The sequence below is a fragment of the Calonectris borealis genome, chromosome 1, assembly GCF_964195595.1.
Source record: "Calonectris borealis chromosome 1, bCalBor7.hap1.2, whole genome shotgun sequence".
NCBI lineage: Eukaryota > Metazoa > Chordata > Aves > Procellariiformes > Procellariidae > Calonectris > Calonectris borealis.
In genome coordinates, this window is record NC_134312.1 from 59,351,887 (window position 1) to 59,374,090 (window position 22,204).

Consider the following 22,204-nt stretch of genomic DNA (forward strand, 5'->3'; position numbering starts at 1 on the left):
GAAAAGTGACAATCATTCATGCTTTTTCCTGTTGAATACCCCAAACCCTACTTATCCCACAAAGTGTAGGGAGTGAACTGATCCCGATCCAGGCCTTGCTGGGCCAAACAGCCTCTTGCCTGACGAGACCTTAAGTATTATTTCAGGGTGAGCTGGGAGCTGGGATGGTTTGTATTATTGAATTTCTCTGTAGGTCCTGAACAGGAATGGCAGGAGGGCATAAAGATGTGTCCTCAGAGCCATAGAAAGGAAGTCCCAAGAGGAGAATAAACTCTTTGTTGACAGAGGATTGGAAGCAGTAGACAAAAATGTCTTGATAGCAGGAGAAGATACTGGGCAGGAACAAGATACATCAGGAGAGTGGACTGGGAGATATTATCCTTGCAACCTGTGCTGTCAACACATCATCTTCGTCAGTGCTAAAATTCAGGTCAAACTCCATGAAGAGAGAGTAAAAGAGATTGCACTGTAGTGATTCATCAGTTCTGCTTACAAAACCTGGGGAAAATGTCACATCCAAATTTAGACAATACATCAAAATTTCAACCTCTGCCAGGGACAGTCGTGTCAGGCTGGCCAGATGGCAGAATGGCAATACAAGCAAACAGTCCACTGAGGCCCTGCAAAATCTTGGGAGAGCACAAGATATCTGTGTACAGACTAGAGAAGGAAAAATATCACCTGCAGGCACACAAAGGACACGTTCATCCACTTACTGAGGAGATATGAACCCCTCTCGCCTGGCAGTGCTCTTTCCTCCTGAGCCAGCCCTCTCCCAGGCTCTTTCCCTCCACTTTGCATTGCAACTTTCCCCGTCCTCTCCCTGGGGATCCTGAGAAAACGATGAAGTGCGCAATATTCCTAGACTTTAAGCATTTTGTTTTGTTTAATGGGCTCCGGTGGGAGCTCCTATTAATCCACTCTAGAGAGAAGAGCTTTTTTTGTTGTTGTTGCTGCTGTTGTTGTTTGCCCCCTTCTGCCTGCGGCAGGTCATGAATTATGTGCCTGATGTTCTTCCTCACTCCTGGACTTCCCTGTGATGTCCCACGGGGGCCCGCTAAGAGCTTTCTTGCTGCATCTCTCCAAAGAAAGGCCAAGTGCTGAAGTGGCAGAGGCAGGGGAGAAGAGAGCTCTTGTGGGTCAAGGAGTTACTTGGATCTTTGGAGGGGAGCAGCAAGTCACTGTTAGGGTTTGGATAAGGGCAGGACGTCTCCAAAGCTACATGGTATGTGGGGGTCTGCTGGGGCGTTGAGTTGCATACTGGAATAAATTGTCCGATCACAGGACAAAAGTATGGTTTGGGTGTTTTTCCTTCTTAAGTTGCTCTCCAAGACATGGTATTTCCACTCATGTAGTGGCACGAGAACTCAGACTTCAGGGAAATGGACACTTCTGACCTGCAGCTGACTGCAAATCCTTCTGTGGTCTGGCCCACAAACTACACACACTCAAGCCAAAGTTTAGCTCCAGCTGCTAAAGTTGCCTATGCCTTTGGGGCAGAAAAGCCCTAGTTTGGTTCCCTTGGGTGACACCTAACATAGCTACTTTCATGCATTTCAGATAAATTTCCTACAAGAAGCCATCCCATGTTTTTATAACCACAGACATTTTAAACGTATTTCTGTGTTTTCTGATGTGCCACTGCCACAGGCTATGAAAATTGTTTGGGTTATATAGTTGTTTTTTTTCTTTTTTCCCTTGCAGTTTGTAGTAGGAAAGCAATCCTTCTGTAGTTGTGTGCCAATCTGGCCTCTCTTCAAGTGCGCTGTCTGCTTTTTATCCATAAAATCACATACCGGAAAGTCTGTCCAAAGAACATTATTAGCTGAGGCTGCAGAGTCAAGTGCTGGAAAGCTAAGGCAATGCCAGACTTGAGATTGCTTCTGCTCATACATTAAGAAACAGATGCATTAGGACATACTAAAGCTTTTGTAGATGGTTGGACTCCTGCAGAAGGTGGGAGGATCTGTCTCACAGGCGGGACTGATGAATTACTTGCAAAGTGACTAATTTGCATGAACTCTTTCTTCCTCAGCCGTGGCCCCCAACTCCCTTCCCTCTGCTCATTTTTGTCCATTCTCTGTGTCCTCTGCAACTCCCAGTAGGTACTAAAACCACAGTGGCTGTGGGACACACCATGGCACTCTGCTGCAGACAGGGGAAGAGGAGGAGGAGGAGGCAGATGAGGATTGCCTGGTTCAGACAACCTCTGAGAGGGATGAAAGGGCATTTTTCATCCCAGAAGGCAAGAGAGGGTTTTGAGGCTAATACTTCTATTCAGGAGCTGCTAGGTAGATCGCTCCTCTCTGTGGTTTGTTCCTGGCTCATTCAGCCTCCTTTGGTGATGAGCTGTCAGTCACTGCTGGCAAGGCACTGAAAAAGGGCTACAAAGTAGTGCTATTTTCTGATTCAGTAAATGTTTCCACGGCCCGCACTGAGGAGAAAACGAAAATTTACCCCCCCACCTCAACAGAGTGCAGAGCAGCGGAGCTGTGCATGGCCAAAGCAAGGCACTGAGAAGTCCCCTTGCATAGCCAAAGAGAAATCTGGTCAAGGATGGGTGAGGGTTGTTAGGGGCAGCTGGTGCAGGGTCTCTCCCCCTCCCCCTACCCCTGATACACTGGTGGTAATGTAACAGGGCAGTGAGTTTCCTTTCTGACTGAATACAGAAGCTTATTCGCAGTTTAGGTTGCCAAAAATAAAACTAATTGGCTGAAATGTTCCATTTAGTTGTATTATTATGGGAGTAAGTTTTGAAAAATGAAAACATTTTCAGATTGTCAGTGCTCTTTTTATGAAATTAATGAAAAACAGCATTTTTAAAAATGAAAATTATTTTCTGTCTTCTTTATTTATTTAGGGAAAAAAAAAAGTCTCTGTAATTTCCCTCTAGCTTTAGGTACAGCCCTTCCCTCTGCTGGACACTGACAGCAGATTCAAGCAGATGTTGCTCTATTTGTGACATGCAGGTTGCCGTTTCCAGCTTTCCTTCATGGCCAGGAGGGCTAAAAGCATTTCTCAATAATGAAAACAGAGATGATGTTGTCATCAAAGCAGAGCTGGAGCCCCCGGCACATGCCTGTGCATTAATCTGTCCTGAGCATCATGTAGATTTGTTCCTCTGGCTCTGCAAAGGCAGGTACAGCTTGTATGTGCTTTATCCACAGGAAATTCCCTGCAGACACCACATACTAATTGCCATCCCTATACAACCTATCCCGGTTGACATGACCGGGTGAATACACAAGACAGTCACTGTCAGCTTTAGTGGGTTTTTTTTGTAAATACTTTTCTAAATTTCGTTTACACCAATGTTAGAGGTGAGAAGAGGTTAAGAATCAGTTTATAATTACCTATCACTTCCTATTTTAAATAATAATTTCCTTTTACTCCTTTGAGGAACTATGAAGGATATGGAGTGCAAACTCACATTATTTTTACTTCTCCAAATCTGTCACCTTTAAATCAGTGCTTACTTAACAATACCTGTAATCTGTCACTTGACTAACAATAGTGACACAGGAAGTATGTCTAGATCCCATTTAATATTCTGGCATGGATTATTTAGAAATTGTACTAAATAAACAAAACTCTACTGCCAAGGAATTTGGATGCCGCATTCAAGCATCCTCCTGCTTATACCTGAAGATCTATAGTTTCACTTAAACATTTTAAAAACGTTGTGTGTTCAGGGCCCAACTTGGCTCCCATAAAAATAAAAATAAAACAAAAAGTTTCTTTGATTGAAATGGTGGCTGGATCAAGCTTGCAGCATGTCTGTGCTTTTTCATTAATACCCAAGTGTTAGAACTACCAAATGCATCTGAAATATTAATTTTCTGAGACTGTATTTTGAATTCAAGAGTTCTGAAGATGCACATTTTGGACTTGGGGCTTATAGTTTATAATAGAAATATCACATTCCAATAAAAATCCACCTCAGGCATGACAAGCTAAATGGCTAAATATTCAGTTGGCTCCACCTTAATACATCACAGCTACGCAGCAGTAAAAAAATTGCATACACACATAAACACAGGGTCATGCATAGCCAAGGACTGTTTTCTCTTGGTAATGCAAGGTAATAGCGATACAGATGGCATAACACAATTCACAAAAAGCAGTAAGACAGCTGCCACTGAATGCATTTGAAATAGGGTAGAGAGCATAGAGGGAGGATGCAATAGAGAAGAGAATGTGGTGAGAGACCATGTCAGTGCAGACATGTTCAAGCCGATGTCCAGCAGAGACAATATCCCACTTGGGACTGCGTAGTACCATGCAGATGTCCTCTTTGGATGTAGAAATAGCGTAGCTGTTCATGTGGAACATCCACAGGTCACTCTGCACAGTTAATATCCAGCCTGGATAATGGGCATACAGAGAATCAAGGAGAGCTGCAGCATAATCTTTTTATTTCCTGCTTCACCCTCAGAAAAGACAGTCTCTGCCTTCCACAAAAATCTTTCCATTAAGAACTTTTCACCTTGTGTAACTGAGCTAATCAAATCCAGGATCCTTCAGTCCAAAGAGAGTGCAAGGGTCCTTAGCCTGTGGACCCTGCCAGGCTCCACTTTTTTTATAGCAAAGATTAATCCAGCTTGCATATCTCTTCTATTTGCAGCTGGAGCAGGGAGAAAGATGGGCAAACAAGTCTTAAACCTTATGTCCCAGCTGGTTGCTTAACCTGACTCGTGCCTGCCCAGTTTGCAGTTGCTCTTCAGTGCTAATGGCCAGCTTCTCCTCCCCCTTTTGTCTCCACATTGTTGACAAATCTTTCTGGTGACCTTTTAGAAGACCAATACATAGAGAGTGTTTTAAAGACACAGAGAGAGTGAGAGAGAGTTTGCACAGGCTTGTGTCTGTGATGAGGAAGCTGTGATGAGTGCAGCTTGAGAGGATTTTTATTTGCTTCCTGAGAGAGAAAGAGAGAAAGAGAATGACAACAAGCATTTGCTTAGCGACCTTCTGCATGACAAAACATGACCAAGAAATGATCTGTGTACTTTTTCTGTCCATGCAGCCAAGATTCCTGCCTGGGGTGCTGGCTGAGTATCCCTGGACCACAGCTCAAGTACTGGACCTCAAGTGCACTCTCTGCATGTTCATGGCTGAGAAAAGCACTAGAGTTTGGCTCGTATTAATACAGTGCAGTGGGAACATTTGGAGGAACACAGACAAAAGGAGTGAAGCCATTTGCAATTTGTGCGATGTACCTGTTTCATGTGTTGGCTGGCCTGGAATATTGATCAGGTGAGGTTTTGCTTTTTGGCTTACAGTTACAACTGTTACAAACCTTTCTGACTGAGGATAATTTAATGCCTCATTTGGCACCTGAGGTTTCACCCAGGCCAAAGAGCACATGTACTAGCGGAACATGTCAGAGGAAAAGGGAATGGCTCTGTATCTTCACAGGCCCTCCTTCACATCATGGCTGCATTCAACCTTGCAGTGGGTCCTCTCTATGCAGAGTCCAAACATGTAGCCTTCAGACCAATAGCCTGCAGTCACAAATAAATGTTGGAAGCTGTGGGCTTGGAAACATGCTCCAAATTGATGCGATTTTCTACTGATGTGAGGACTGTAGTCATATTATTCACTGATCTTGCAGTCTGTGTTTGTTTAATTCTCCTAAATTTAGCTTCCACCTGGACTTCTCAAGGCACTAGACTGAGTTTACAGATCACCTCTCCTTTAGCACCTAAGAACCCCCTTGTGCTAGGTGCTGTAAAAGTATAGAACAAGGAGACACTTCTGAGTGTAAGATGAGAGGTGCCCAATTAACGCAGTGAGCTTATGAAAACAAAAATGTTACAAAAATCTTGTTATGTCTTTGGGCTGCCCTTGGTGGAATGGGCTGCATTAAGATGAGCTAAACCATGGCTGTGGTTTGGGTATTTGTATCTGAACTTCCTTCTAGGTGCATCAGGGCATGTCAGCACCATGCCATGCAGAGATGTACGGGCTAGTTTAAAACACGCTGGTTTTTCCAGGTGGGATTGTGCTGAACTTTGCCGTACTGAGATGCTGCTTCTAAGACCCATGGAACTAATCTGGGTTAGCACAGAGTCCCAAACAGGCTACTTAGTCCTGTTTTGTAGAGTGAACCTGGTGAAAGAGTTATCTTTTACAGCAATGGCTTTTGCATGAACACACAGGGCTGCCCAGAGTCAGGGAGATGAACCCTCCATTCTCAGTGCCCTCTCTCTGAGCAAGTGAAGAATTAACTAGAAAGCTGCTTCTTTCTCAGCTTCTCTCAGTCTGCACTGTACAGCAGTCTGCCAGCAGTTAGCAGCATGCTAACAAAAACACTGAGCTCTGAGTTACAGCAGATAAGTTCCCAGATGAAAAGTACTACCCCGGCAGGGTCCTGGGCTCCCTGTTCATTAGCTATTCCTCTTCAAGAGCTTCAGTTTAATTTTCTTCTCCCACCTCTCTTTGGGGAAGATGTGAACAGAACACCATACAGGATTTTTTTTTTTTTTTTTACCCTGTAAAAGCATTCATCTCCCACCGTTGCAGGGACGCACATAAATTCTAAAGTGCTGTGACAGTGCCATGGCTTGGGAAGGACTATGGCAGCAAGTGCAGCAGGGAATGACTGGCACTGCTAGCAGGGATTGGGGACTGTAGCACTAACAAACACCTTCAAACTTCAAGCTCCGGAGTGCTTCCTGCACTGCCCGTGCAATCTTGGAGGTTTACCTCGCAGCCATTTCTCAGCCGCAGGCCTGGAAGCCTCTCTGCCTCCTTCCTGCCGAGTAGGCTGTTTCTTGCTCGCTCCGTGCGTAAGCAACGCCGAGACGCCGTGGTGGTGCCCATGCCGACCCGAGCCATGCCGGTCGGCCGCCGCCAGAGGGAGCCGTGCGCACGGCCGGGCCGCCGCTCTGCTGATGGGCTGGTTCGCGCCATGCCGCGCCGACAAGAGCACCGGGGGCTCGGTGGGCGCGGGGGGCTGCGCCCGCGCCCGGGGAGGGAGGAGCTTCTTCGAGGGGCCTGGGATGGAAGCGAACTATAACTATGCTCCTTGCCTCCTCCCGCCGGGCTGGGACCAGGAGGCCTGGCTCTAGGAATGGACAAAGGGAGTTTTAGTGTGGGAAGGTGTGGATAAGCATGGGTCTCTAGAAGGAGCAGGGGAAAGCCATATGGCCTGGGTACCCCAGAGATACAGGGCAGTATAGGGAATGTCAGGGCACCCTGGTGCTTTAACAGCTTAGAAGGTAGGGGCAGTTTCACAGAAGAGGGAGGTTGTTGGTGTGGTTCCACAGGCACAGCATGCCCCCTAAATACTCTCTTTGGAAAAGAGGTGAATATTGAATTGGCATAGCGAGCTGCTGACATCACATTATTTACAGCAGTCAAAGCTAAAACTGTTTGTGAAGGCTTGCAGAAGGAGCTTGAGAAACTGAGTGATTGGGTAATAAAATGGCAGATGAAATTCAGTGTCAATAAATGCAAAGTAATGCACATGGAGGAAAACAACCTTAACTATACGTTCACAGTGATGGACTCTAAATGAGCTATTACCACTCAGAAGACAAATTTGGGAATCATTACATATAATTCTTCAAAAACATCAGCTCAAGGCTAGCAGTGGTCAAAAAGACAAATGGAATATTAGAAATTATTAAGAAAGAAATAGAAAACATGATAAAAGACATACTTTTTGTTACCATGCAAACCTATGCTGTGCTCACATCTTGAATGCTATCTGCAGTTCTGGTCTCCTGGCAGAATAAAAAAAAGTATGAGGTAGGTGTGGAAAATATAGAACTAGAAACCTCATGAAGAAGATTTCAGGGTTCACTGGAGAGAGGGAACAATTTATTAAACAGCAGCTTTAAAAGAAGAAATGTATTCAATGGCACTGTGGAACTCATTGCCACAGGAAATTTTGAAAGCCCAAATGTAATGAAATTAAAACAACAACAACTAACTGAAGCTGTTGACATTAGCCCAAAAAAAAGGCTGTATTTTTTGAGTGATGTAGACACAACTACAAGCTCAGGAAATAATGTAGTTTCCAGCTGCTGGAAAGGCATATGGGGATGGGGATAATCGCTCTTCCCCAGCCTTGCTTCTAACTTTTTTTTTTTTTTTAATCTGTTGGGCTGCACAGACCTTTGCTTTTAACCAGCAAGGCCATACATATATCATTATGCTAAAGATACGAAATATTTTGGTCCTAAGGAAAATCAATGGCAGCATTCATGGATTTAAAGAATAGGGAAATCAGTTCTGCCTCTAGCTGGGTCATGTCTCACTGTGCGGGGTGTTGCATTGATTGAAACGTGACTGCTGGCACAGCATGAGCAGCTTATAACAGGTAGCTTTGAGCTACCCAGAAAGTAGCAGTGACTACAAGTGGGATTCATTTCAGCTAACTTCAGCTGGTGTTGAGAACTGGGTGCTTATTCTTTAGGCAACTGAGGTACTTCTTCCTGTCACAGTGTTTCCACGGTACCAGGTTTGCCAGAGGAAACAAGGACAAAATACGTATCATGTTCCCAGGAAAAAAAGCAACTAAAACATAAGGAGCATAAGTCACCTTGCCTGCTTTTCACCACCTGAAATAGGAAATGAAGATAATGGTGTTTGGACACCTTGGGGTAAAGACATGAGCTGAGAACTTAATTTCCCTGGAAAATAAATGTGATACTGTTTGCCTTTGGGATGTAACAGAGTACCCATACTTTTCAGGTGTCTCAACGACAGAACAAGTGAGCAAAACCCAGAAATGGTATTTGCAGTAAAGGCATAAATATTTCTGTTTGTTGCAGGATTATTGAATAGGGATCCCACTTTAGGTCATTGGTGAACTGCTGCTAGAAGTTAGAAGAGCTCTAACTGCTTTTTCTAGCCAGGGTTTCATCTCCTTTTTTCCGAGAAAGACCTTCTGCCAGTGAGGAAGCATCACTCCTCAGAACTAGGTCCTGACTACTGGAGCAAGCATGTTTTAGATTAATAGTAGGCAAAACCAAAGCAGAATATTGCAGAAGGCAATACAAATGAAAGGATACTTTAAGCTGTATGTTTTAGGAAGGCAGGAAGGAGGGGACTAGGTTTGGGGGAATCCATTCCAGGGATGTAGATTATCTCTTTCTTTTCTTTTTTTTTTTTAATTTCTTACGTAGCAGCTGATCTCCAGTTCTTCCCCTTGCACTGAGTCTTCTTCTGTTTTTGAGAGAAAAGCTTGATGGATCAGAGACTTGAGCAGTAATGAAAACCTGGTATGTTTGTTCCAGAAATAATTAAAAAAATGGAAGACACCATTTTAAAATGCTGAAAATTTCATGGTTTAGGAACATTCATCTCATTCTCTCCAGATCTCAAGCCTTATTTACCTTATTTTTTAAATGGTCAATCACTGAAGTTTTTCTGTGAAAAGAAATATATATATGCACTTATGTATGTATTTATAAGCAGAGAGAAAAATAAAAGGGTAATAATCTTTTCAGAAGTGGGTACATAGGGCCTGCCAGTCAGCTGGTATATTTGGTATACACAATTAATTCATGTTAATTATCATGTATTGCAGTGGTGCTTAGCAGCTGCCACTGAAATTGAAGCTCCCTTGTACTGTATCTGTACAAACACTGAGGAAGAGTCCTAGCCTTGAAGCCATCAGTGCTTACCTAGACAAGAGAAGCCATGGCACGAAAGAGGAGACATGTCCTTCCCATTTAATTTCTTTGACTGTCCTCATAATTTGTAAAGGAACATCCACCCAAAGCAGTGCTTGGTTAGAGACCTCCAACCAAGCTAGTGCCTTGAAATGTCCCAGGGCAGTGCTGTGCAGAGACCCTAGAACAAGCCCTGGATCCAGAAAAGCCTCACAGATGGGGTGCTGTGCCTGTGCTGGAGTCCCTCCTCTGACCCAGGTCGCCGTGGGAGGGCTGACAGGCTGGCGCGGCTTCCACCTCCACAGCGAGTCTGTGGAGCGTTGGCAGAAGAGCCATCACTCATCTTGCCTTGAGTGACAAACACACCTAAAGTGGCTTAGCTGAGGGCACACAAAGGGGCAGCACTAGAATAAAGTTCAGACCTGCCTAAATCTTCCAGATGAAGAGCTCCCAGTCCAGTAAACCTTATCCACAAGTGTGGTCACATCTAACTCCATACTTTTTACTATACTGTGCATGGCACATCGTCTCTGGGAAGAAATCATACGTTTTTGCAGTGTACGTCAGTTTTGACTACACCTACTGTTTCAATATAGTTTATCTGGGTACTGCCTTTTATTTGTTAAAAAAAAAAGAGTTGCCATTAGCTCTCAGTGTTATTTCAATATGATGGTAATGCGTGCATTAAAAATGCATAGGCAGATTAGATATTTAACATTCAGCTGGGGTTCTGGCACAGTCTGAGGGCATGAACTGTAGCCAAGAATATATGGATTCTTAAAACTGTTTCCTGTGCTAAATCTCAGCATCAGCCTGTCCATAAGTAATGAGAAGAAGGATGATGTAAAATAATGGTATTGTTAAAATACTGTGACCTCTCCCTCCCCCACATTTTTTAAAGAAATATATTGCAAAAAATTCATAATGCACCTGGCCATCTTTCTCACGTCTGTCTTTCTTCCTCATCCTGATGGAATCAGTGCTCTATATTACTCCTTAGATTCAAGAGATTATGGCAATCTTCTCTGTTTTTTCATTAGTTGAGCTGATTCTGTGCAAAAGCTGTTTAAGATTCATGAGTAATTTTGCCTCTGAAAAGAATAGGAATGCAGCTGATGAAAAAAAAGAAAAAGGAGAGGTTTCCAATATCCTAATCTGACCATGGGATACTGATGAGAAATATGTACAATTAACTTGAAAGAAAATGCAGCCATTTCTTCCTTCAAGACTGTCCCACAAACTGTTGTGTGCCTAGCTCACTGCATCCAAACCATTTGCATCCTCCCTCTTGTGCAGACTGATGTTGCACAGACGTACTCCTGCTTTACTGGGTCTCTGCAGAGCCGTAAGCTCCCAACATTTACCACAGACTTTCCCCAATCCGGGAACCTTGAGGTCTGTGGTTTCTGTGGCCAGATCCCATTGCTTCAGGCCAAAGTTTCTTGTTTTCTCACACCAGAAGACTTGCAGACAGGGCAAATCAGATTCTGTTGGTCATTGATCCTGAGAAGCTGGAACGAGACGAATGCCCTCTCTGCCCACAGATAGCTACATATGCCATCGTGCCTGGGGCATGCTGTATGGATGCCTGAACAACCTGCCAGACCCTGGCAAAGGGTGAACTTGGGCTTAGATAATTCCTAGGCTCCACATCTGTCTGTAGTTCCCACTTCACATCTCTCAGTGCACGCAGAGACCATTTTAACCGAGTAATCTTAGGCTGATTGTCATAGATATTTCACAGGAAGAAAAGCAGAACTAGGGTCCCTGCGCCAGTGGGCTTATCATGCTTAGAGGTGCCAGTTACAGCAGTCCAATGTAGTGCAGTTCGGTACAATGGCTTTGTGCCTCCTGATCCTCAGGCAACTAAGGAGACCGATGTGAATGATTCACATACCCTCGGTCTGCTCAGGAGACCACCGCTCCAGATGCTGCGTAATGTCAGCTCTTCCACATTGGGATCTGTTTATCAAAAGTGTTTGCAAATAACACCCATCTCCCTCCCCTCCTGGCCTTTCCCATCCTGTTTCTGCAAGGTACTTGGAGCAGGAGCATGGCATTGAACAGGAGACAGTCTGAAGAATTACCTTCAGGCTTATGTTCAGGTACACGTGCTTCATTACCTTCTTGGATCAGGGCCTTAGCACCCTACAGTCACCAAATGAACAACCCTAATGTGAAACCAGTGCCAACTTTGAGTGGCTAAGCAACAGAACTGGCACGTTGTATTGATGCTATCATCTTCTTCATTAAGAAAGATGATTCGAATATCATTATTTCTTGAAAAGCATCCAGCCTGTGAAAAGATTCAGACACTGTTGATCAAGTTACCATGGATTTCTTTTGAGACATTCAAGCTATTAAGAGCAGGAATGTTTTGTCTGAAATGCTATACAGAAACCTACTGATAGAAATAATCACTTGCTAGCTGTTACCTTTCATCTTTTGTACACGAGTAGAAGTTTACCATGTTCCTAATTACAGTGAATTAGATGAATTTGTCGTAGCAAATCAGGCCATTCAGAGTGTGAATATTTTCTGGAAAGGGAAGAGCAAAAAAGACTTCAAACCGTGAGTCCAGAAGAAAAGAAGATAGGCAGACATGAGTCATAAAGGAGGGATACTGTAGGTGTCCTTCATACCTCTGCTTAATGTTTTTTCTTCTTGTACAAAGAAAATTAGTAACATTCTAACATTTAAGGACATAATTTATTGGAACTTCTTAAAGAACCACTCATTATTTTGTATAAAGGGGACAGAAGGCTTCAAGGCACCCTGGAAATGCAGGTTCTATCGACCACAAGAAGATAATTTCTGCTTTCTAATCCCTCTCTAGAAAGTTTCCCAGATGAACTCTGTAACACAACAAAAAAAAATTACAGAAATAATTTTTTTCACTACCTGTTGCAAAACAAAACAAAAGAGGGACTGATCTAAAAAAATGTATATGGCCTTTTGTTCTCATTTACAGAAAGTTCTTTTTACAAATTGTGGCAGTGTAGAGTTGAGTGGGATGTGACCACAATCTAAGGAAATGGGGAAGGAGAAGCAGCTGCTCCCCAACCTGTGGCTAAAAGTATACATGGCACCCAGTACATGCTGTAAGCAGAGCTATAGTCCCATTAACCCTCCTCTCTATAAGTCTATCCCTGATGTAACAGCAAGGAAAAATTGTGCAAAAATAATATTTACTTTCACTTTAAGGTCCCACTCCATTGTAAGGGCAGTGGAAATAAGAATCAGCATCTCTATACATAAAAGTGCTACTTGTTCTATAAGCCTTTGCCCTGTCTTCCTCAGGGAAGGCTGTGCCTAGTAGCAAAATTGCAGAATCTCTCTCTGAAGCCGTCTGAGGTTTCAAATTGTTTAAATTCTTCCCCAGGTTATGAGAAAAGTTAACACAAATATCTCCTCTTTAATTTTTAATCCAGAGGACACTGAAACTGAGAGAAGCCCAGATTTTGTTCACCTCTCTGAATGCAGCTAGCTCTGGGGCAGAATACAGTCACTTTTTAACAGTCTCTATCACAGCTGCATAATTGGCTGGGGCAGGACAGGAGGTGACTGAAACTGTAAGAATAACTCCTTGGTCGATGCTCCCTCCCCCTCTGTATACTAGGGAAGAATCTGTAAGTTCACTGCAATTCCTTGGGAATCAAACAGCTGCAGAGGAGAAGCTGAGGAGAAAGAGGTGTCACGTTCCTGTACCTCACAAAGGAGACTTTGGGATTCATTATTTAAGCTCCTATGTTCCCACTGGGAGTCGGGGAGGATTATGACCTGTCCTCACTAAGAGCAAGGTGACTTTAGTTAATACTTTCTTGATTTGGTTTCTCACGGACTGCACTCCCTCCCACACCCCTGCTCTCCAGCCTGGTCTGCTGATTTGGATGGGGATTCCCAATCTCTCTGCAGCTGAGCTTCACTTGATGAGAAGTTGCCAGTATGCTTCATGCCTCACTGGGCACAGCTCCTCAAAGACGGGGATGAGGAGACTGGGTGGTCTGTCGCACGGGGTGCTACTATTTTGACATGTCACCATTTTGACAGGTCACCATTTTGACATGTTAGTATTATTAGCAAATACCGCATGGCAGCATCTTCAAACAGCTGGGGTTGGGCAAAGGGTAGAGAGGAGAAAGTCAGCCTGAATCGTCTCCTAAGAAAGGAGAAAGGCTACAGGATTTGCTGTTCGGAGTCACTGACCAAAAGAGAACACGTGTTGCAGGTGCAAATGTTGGATCCCCAAACATAGGACAACCAGTGCTTTTGGGACCAGTCAAGCTTTCTGGGTTATGTGTGCCATCCAGGTAATGCTGCCACAATTCTGACTGGGATTTCCTGGACGGGATTGCACCACACATGAGGAGCTAGACACTGCCTGGTTGCATCACAGCTGCTAAGTGTGTATCTCGGAGGCAGGAAAGGCACTTCTTTCTGGACTGATTGTGCTAAGCAATGATACTTGACTAGCAATGTTTGTCTGAATCCCTGAAAAATATCAAAAACCCAAGGATCTCAAAGGTCACTGGTGCAGCATTTCCAGGCAGAGGACTAAAGGGTGTGCTCCAGGTACTGTGGGTGGATGGTAGTCATACACGAACAGTGTATTTCCATTCATGGCAGGTGAGACACTTCAGATCATGGGGGAAAATAAAAAACCAGATATACAGGACGGCATGAGATCAGCAGGTGAGACCTGCGGGAGTGACCAGTGCAGTGTCCTGCATTTTTTTTTCCCCAGCACCATGAAATGATGAATTAGGTCTGAACTGGCTTTTTGCCTTTGTTCTGCACCTGAGCTTTTTAGTCCTCTTCATCAGCTCCCAGGCTGCTGCCTGCTGGCCATTCATCTTTGCCTTGCTGGCCAAAGACTGGTGCCTCTCAGGGCTACACACTACTGCCACCTCCTATTTAAACCGATTAAACTAACCTGGGTGATTTTACTTGGCACAAATGAAGGAATGCTGGCACAAACCACTGTGTGGGCTGGTTCAAAAGAGTGCTTAATGTTAGGGGAGAGAAGAGGCAGGAGGAGGAGGACAGGGGACACAACAGATGAACAGCTGCAGTGGTAACATCCAGCAGCACAGCTGGATTTGAAGGAGGATATTTGTCCACAGCCTCTGAAAGCAATTAAACTGGAGCCTTGGGTGGTCTGGCACATCTGAGAATAAGTGCTACTTATTTCGTTAACTAAATAGGGATTTGGGTATTTGTCCTTATTTCCAGATCGTAACATTCATGGGCTTGTGTGTGTGTGTAACCATTGAAGATTTGGCTGCTTTAATTACTGGTAGCAGCTCCTCCATTAAATGCTGTGTATCACATGAGAAGACGATGGTGCTGATTTCTAAGGTGAAGTAGGGGGAAGGGTAGTTCTGCTGTGACTTCCATCAATCCACGAGGTGCCTTTTGTTCCAAATCAGGCTGTCTAAACTCAAAATGACACAAAATTTCTGAATAATTCAGCTTTGGAACCTATTTTTTTCTGGTTTCTTCATTATCCTTGCTTTCCTAAGGTGCCCTGTGACTGCTGTATTCAAGAAGACTCGTGTTAGGGCAACCTGGGACTGTATGAAGTGCAGCAGCCTAAGATAGTAGTCGTTCAAACACTTCTATACACATTGAACACTACTATGATGAATTATTTCTTCACCGTCTATGATACCTATTCCTTATCCAGGTTTAGGTATCATAAATTTTTTCATTATTTTCTTTTTATGTTATTTCCTTTAGGGAAATGCAAAAGTTTGGAAAATACTGCTCGGGACTGGAGAACATTACTTTGGCTTTTAGAAAATAATAATTTATCAAAATCAAAGCATTTTTTTAGGATGTATCAGTTTCATCTACATCACCTTGTGTGAAATTATTTCAGTCAGTATGATGGAAATATTTTGGCTCAGCATTATCAAAAGAACTTTCACTTCTACTCTAATAGCTGAGCTGCACCATTTTGGCTTTTCATATTGAAAGTTCATCTCAACCTGCCATACAAAATTGAAATGATATGGCCAAAATGGCACTATTTATGTAGAAATATGATCCTCTTTCAGTCTACCTGCAGCTGTGGTTACGCTGTCCAAGGTGGATCTGGACACACTTTTCCCAGAAGGGAATACTCAAAATAACTGCACTGAACATCCTGCCCCTGGTTTGAACTCTGATGTCAGACCCTGACCAATGGATCACATCTAAAATACACCAAACCAAGATATGCAAGACAATTACTTGCAGGTTCCTTAATAACCTTGGAAAGGGGATATTAATTTCCTGCTTGTCAATGCAGACATCTCTGCTGTTTCTTCAAAGTTGCTATCTATGATATGTTCAGCGTGGTGTCTGGTCCCCCTAAGATCCAGTTCTTCCACAGCTTCAGGCATGGTGGAGTGGGTAGCCTTTACCCAGCCCTGCAGGCATCCGTGGGAAGCTTGATTGGAAAGTGATTAAGCAGTCTTCTTACAGCACATAGCAAGACTTGCTGGAGGCCTGTAGAGAGCTTGACCATGCACAGAAACCTATCCTCCCACTGCCTCCAATGCCTGCGACCATTTCTGTCTTCCCTCAAGCACAAGGCCAAAGGCCAATGCTATACATCCTTTTTAAAATTAAAAATGGGCAATGTTATCTATAATTATAACATTCTAGGCCGTTTTTATCATTTACAATGCAGCTATAGTAAATGATTTAATTGTGTGGCACCTCTTTGCCCCTCACAGCAAGCACATAACACTTATTAGCTTCAATAGGAGTTATGTGCACATAACTATGCAAGAAATGAATATACCCCTTTGATTACAATAAGGTTATAAGCAGCAGGAGTCCATTATGATTAGCACTAAAATGAAGAATTTTTCATAAATCATAAATGTTACTTTATAACTTCCATTTCTCCTTATCCTTTTTCTCTGTGTGCGTTTACAAATTTATATTTTGTCCTAATTCAGGCACTTTGCAATCGTCCCAAAAGCTATTATTCATTATAACCCAAAATGAATTTGCCGAATCTTTCTTTTTTAATTTCCGAAGGATCAATTATACCAACAAGAAAAAAAAAAAAAAAGACTAAGAACAACAAATGTATTGAAATCACTCAATAATATTTGCCTGGATTGACTTTCTGCTTCTCTACCCTAGGGCTAGATCTGACTTGAATGTCACTTTGCATCCTTGCAAAATCTGCCACATCCTAAAGTCCTCATATTCCCAAATGGCAACAAAGGCGCCGTTAGTATCACCTTAGCCACTCCAAAGCAGTACAAGGTCTAGCGGGGAGGAAGAAAATGCTACTGGCAGCTGTACTGTTATGGCTGCTACCACAGTATCTGCCTAAGGTGGTACAGTGTGACATTTTTCCTTTTGGTGTGAACCTCTGTTCTGAAAAGGTGTTTTCCCTGCCATCCTGTTACCTAGCAGTGATTCTGGGTGGCCACGGTTTGCGCAACATAAACGAGGGAGCTCTCATGCAGGCAGGGTGTGAGACCCGCGGTACCCGTGAAAGCTTTGAGGCAGTGTTGGAAGAAAGGTGTAATAGTTCTGAGGTGAGGGACTGGGGCTGTCTTTTTAAATATAACTGTGCATCCATGGCTGTTGGAGGTAGGACAGTGGACTAGGTAGACTGCCACTCTACTGTGTCAGCTCCTGTATTTCACACATATCTGCATGAAATTACAACTCAGGCCAGTGCATATGCTGTGCAGATGGCCAAGAATTACATCCTTCTTTGACGTTACAGAAGACATTTATGCTGAGAGAACAGGGAATCAAAAATCAACAGAGAAAATCTTTGGCACTTCAGGTGGAGTTACGTATCTCAACAAAGAAGATAGCATTTCTCTCCTGACATACAAAGCAAATGAAGGTAAGTTGTGTTTCCCAGGAGCAGATTTAGAATTATATCCTCTGATACTGTGTACTGACCAGTCATTAGAAAGGACTGTTAAGCTTGTGGCCGTTTCTGTTATTTTTCCATAGCTGCTTTGGTCCTGGCTGAGAAATTGCATCTGGCAGAAGCCAGAGTTTGTGTGTGGTTCTGGAAAGTGGCCATCCTATGTTTCCAAAGGACCAAGCCTTCCTATGGAGCAGATCTGCTGCCACAAGGAATCACACTGTACCTTCCATTAAAAAATAAAAAAGAATTCCTACCAAATGCTGTATGGGTTCACAACAAGGAGCAGCCATAACATCAACTTGAAATAGGGGAGCTCTCACGACCAGAGGGCTAAAAGGCATGTTCAGCTACCATGTACACAGACATACAGGTATAACCTCAGGATACCACAGTGAGCCAAATCCTGCTGTGATTAACTGGGCTGTGACATGTGAAACCAACATATCTGTCCACATATTGCTGCCATTTTGCACTATTTATCCTATCCCTCCAAGCGTTCTCCATAAGATTGACCACTTCCCATTCAATTGGTAGGAGGTTTTCCACTGACTTCAGCAGGTGTTAATTAAGTCTTGTGACTAAAGAAAATAATTTACCTGGAACACTGCAGCATAAAAAAAAAAGATTTAATTCAGTTTGAGCACTAACCAGACGGAGTTCGGTGTGAGCATGAATATTTGCTTTCTGTGGTGGTGGTGGGCTTCTTTCTGAGAGGTGGAATGGTAGCTTTCCTTCTGGAGTTTAAGGCACTGGCTTTTTGCTTTGCTCTTAGAGTTGATCTTCCCAAGAAGCTTTTGGAACACAGCGGAGACGTGTGCCCAAGTTGAAGAATATGGTTTGTGATGATGGGGTCTCTTTTTTAATGTAGGAAAAGGCATGAGAAACTCCTTTGCATTTATCACTTCAGAATTCTTGCAAGATTATAGCAGAATGATCTCGCTGTAAAACCAAGTAAGCCAATGCCTTATCGGTTCTTCCAACACCTGCAAACACTAATACCTTTATGCTTCTTGTGCTTCAAAAGTGAATGGAAAAAAGCCCTGAATTTTTATCATGTTGCTTCATATTTGGTTACTTTTTTCTTCCTAGAAGTCTTAAAAGCCTAGAATCAAGGTACTAGATGCAAAATGATGTGTTATTTGCATATTTATAAAACCATATTACCAGGTATTAAAGTAAGTGACAACTAGCTCTATATTTAAGATGGTTTTTATTATAAAACTGTGTTTTCCAATAGTTGTAGCTTGTGAAACATCCACCTTCTAGGTTAGAATTTGCCATGCTTGGTGAATAGTTTTGAAAAGTTTACGTATAAAGTATTCAGACCATTTTCAAGTGAGAATGAGAAGCAGAATATATTTCTCCCATTGTATCTTGTGACCCTTTTCAACAACTCTTAGGGGCAAAATGGCTGACAGTTGAAAACTGTGATTTGCCATGGAAATAGCTATGCCTGTCGCAATGCCCAGCCTTATTATGAAGGAAATTAATTTTTATTTAACTGAGATATGAATGTTTGAAAATCCCATACCAACTATGCACTGTAAAGGCTGATCTTGGGAAGACTTACACAAATGCTTAACTTCGCATGCTCTGAGCAGTTCCCTTGGCTCCAACAGAATGACCACAATGCATACAGCCTGTGTGGGGAGCAGGTCTTTATAAAATAGCGTTACATGTCTATTTTTTTTATTACTGACATACCCTGTAACTAATCTCAATGCACAATGACATGGCTACATTTCAAATGCTTTAACGACTTAAAACAGGTTTGAAGGACCCAGACTCCCAGCAAAAGAAGCACTCTTCTTACGGCATATACACTTCCCTCCTACTGCTGTGATCTATAGAAACATACACAGAACAGGGAAGAAAAATACTCTTGAATTTTATTCTGATCTTTTTTTGTGATTGGACTTCATAGCCTTCTGCAATTTATGACCTCTGTTTGTTGCACTCTGAACAAGGGTGCAATCTAAAATGCAGGGGCTGGAAAGCTGTAGTTGAGGCTGCAGGCTGGCTTCACTAAGCAGCCATCCCTCTCCTTGTTCCTGAGGAAGCATTTGGCAGTTGATCAAATGATGAACATTTGCAATTCCTACGCTGAAGCTGGAACAGTGAGCTTTTGGCAAGCCTGGTTAAAACAGCAACAAAGGGGTCCAATCCCAACAGCTATTAAAGGTGATAGGGAAACCTCCTACTGCAGGAAAAAGGCTGGGAAAATCTTTCTACTGGGCATTGCCTTCCAGTCTCTGAGCAACTCTTGCAGGCATCTGCAAAAGGAGGTGGAGACAAGAGACAGTACGTTAGCAATAGACATTGAAATGTAGGTAGTAAGCAAGGATTTGCTTAACAGAGCACAGTTGAAGAGCTTATGGATGACATTAGTACATATTTTTTAGAAGAGCCCTAGAAGCATATACCAGAGGGTCTATCAGAGCACTGCCACTCACTCGGGGAATCTGAGCAAAGGGAAAGCACGTATGGTTTTCATACGTGCTCTGTCCTCTGCTGTTGTATGGCACTTCCCGTAACAACGGTGGACTTGCCTAGAGGCATCAGAGCCAGCCCTTTGCCATCTGGGTATCTCCACAATGTAGCAGTGCATTTGACATGCAAGCTCCAGTTTGAAGGCATTTGACTCATATTAATGTGACCAAACTAATAAACTCTGCCTCAGGGAATCGTTACCTAATGTTTCAACAACTGTTTAGGGTAAAACGCCAAACCCAGATATTCTCCCCACCCAGGCAAATGTTCTGATCAGTGGAGTAGAGAGCAATAGTCCCTCTTGCTCTCTTGCTGTCTGACCTGATGATTGACCATTCCCACCTGCCTCGTGGCCCATGTTGGATAAGGGCTGGGAAAGCCTAAACAACGGGCAGGTTGTTAAGTAATTGAAATGAGTGTTGCGAAAGGTAGGTATGAATCTGTCTTTACTGGGCAGGAAAGCAAACTCGGGTGTTCCACTAGAAAGAGAATGCCCCAAACCCACCACTGGATAGGGGCAAACATTTCACTCTCCATTCTTGGAAAGAGAGAATGGGAACATCTCCCTGTAGTGCTGAGGAGAGCACTCTACTCTCCCAGAAGACAGGAAACCCCAAGAGCTAAGCCCTGCTCAGCCACATGCTTCCTACATTGCTCAGTGCCGTATTCAGGCTGCTCTGACATACTGACCCCCTCTTCCCATGAACCATAGGGTTCATGGGCCCTTAGCACAGGTTCTGGATGCCAGTCTGAGCATCCCAGACCAAAAGTTCGGTGCTGCAGCTGCTATGACCTCTCCTGGTTCTGGCCTGTAGGTATATCAGAGCCACATGGCAAAGCTGAGCATGTGAGCTATTCCATCCCTGACTCACATAACAAATCCCAGGAAGGGAGGGAGGGAGATGGGCGGGGGTCTGAGGAGATGGAGTAGGTGCATGGTAGGACTGTGCTGGGCACAAATAAGGCACATTTTTCATGATTTGCAAATGGCCATTTGTGATGTATCTCTCAGCACTTAAGAGGAAGAAAAAGAGTGGGTGCATTACAGCATGTTGGCTCTCAGCTTGCAGTGGGGGCAAGTATCAAACCAATTCCTCCTTATTACAGGCAATCAGAGGGCTTACGAATAACAAAGCCAGCTTATCTAAATAAAGAGACAATTGTGTATCGCACACATATGATTTTATCTGGGGGCTATGATGACTCAAGCTTCCTTTCTTGCAGCTGATGGCATCATTAGAAGGTTTCTGCTCTGAATTAGAACAGGAACCCTTGAAGGAATAATAGCCTCATGATTCATAGCCTCCTGATATTTATTTGCTCTATAAATTACTTAATCCCATTGTAGAGAGATCAGGGTGAGGCTGGGTGAAGTGCAGGAGCTGCCAACAAGCGTTGAGGCCCGGGATGGTGGACTGGCAGGGGCTCAGGCATGAACACATGCGGGACTGCCTCTTTGGGGCAAACTTTAAGCAGGGTGGCAGCTTTGTTTAGTGCTGGGGAACTTACTACCTGCACCTCTTACCGGTGTACATTTTCCACCAACTTTGAAGAATGGTGAAATGAGTTGGCCACACTCCAGTTGAATTTAATCACTCATAGCTCCTCTAATATTTCCTAGGCTCAGTGGGTTGTAGAAAACTGTCATTAAACATGCAAAAGCAACACTGACGTTTACTCTGCAAGGAGGGAGAGAACATATGGAGTGAGCCCACGCTTCGTGCACTGCAGCACTTCAGAGACTGGATTAGCATCTCTTTTTTCAGCTGCTAGTCTGGCCTGGAAGATTTGTTAATTGACTAGCATTGTTAGCATGGCGAAAACGTCAGGATGTTATCTTGAATGCAGCTGCAAGCATGATCCTAATGTAATTTTATACCTTCTGATGCTTGATTTCTAGTAACTTTCACCAGATTATCACCACTATTTGGCTGCTGACATCACAAATGAGGTCACACCTGTTACCAAGATGGTTCTTTTTTGGTATCTCTCAGTTTTTCATCACCGCGGCCTCCCCTTGCTCCCCACCAACACTCAGTGATTGTGTGATAGAGTGTTTGGTTTTGTAGCCTTACTCGATGCCATATAACTGGGGTCAAGAGATAAATATCACCAACAAAGGTTCCAGAAATAATAGGGTTTTTTCACTGAAAATTCAGTGAAAATTTCAAATACAATTCACAGCTTTTACATGGCA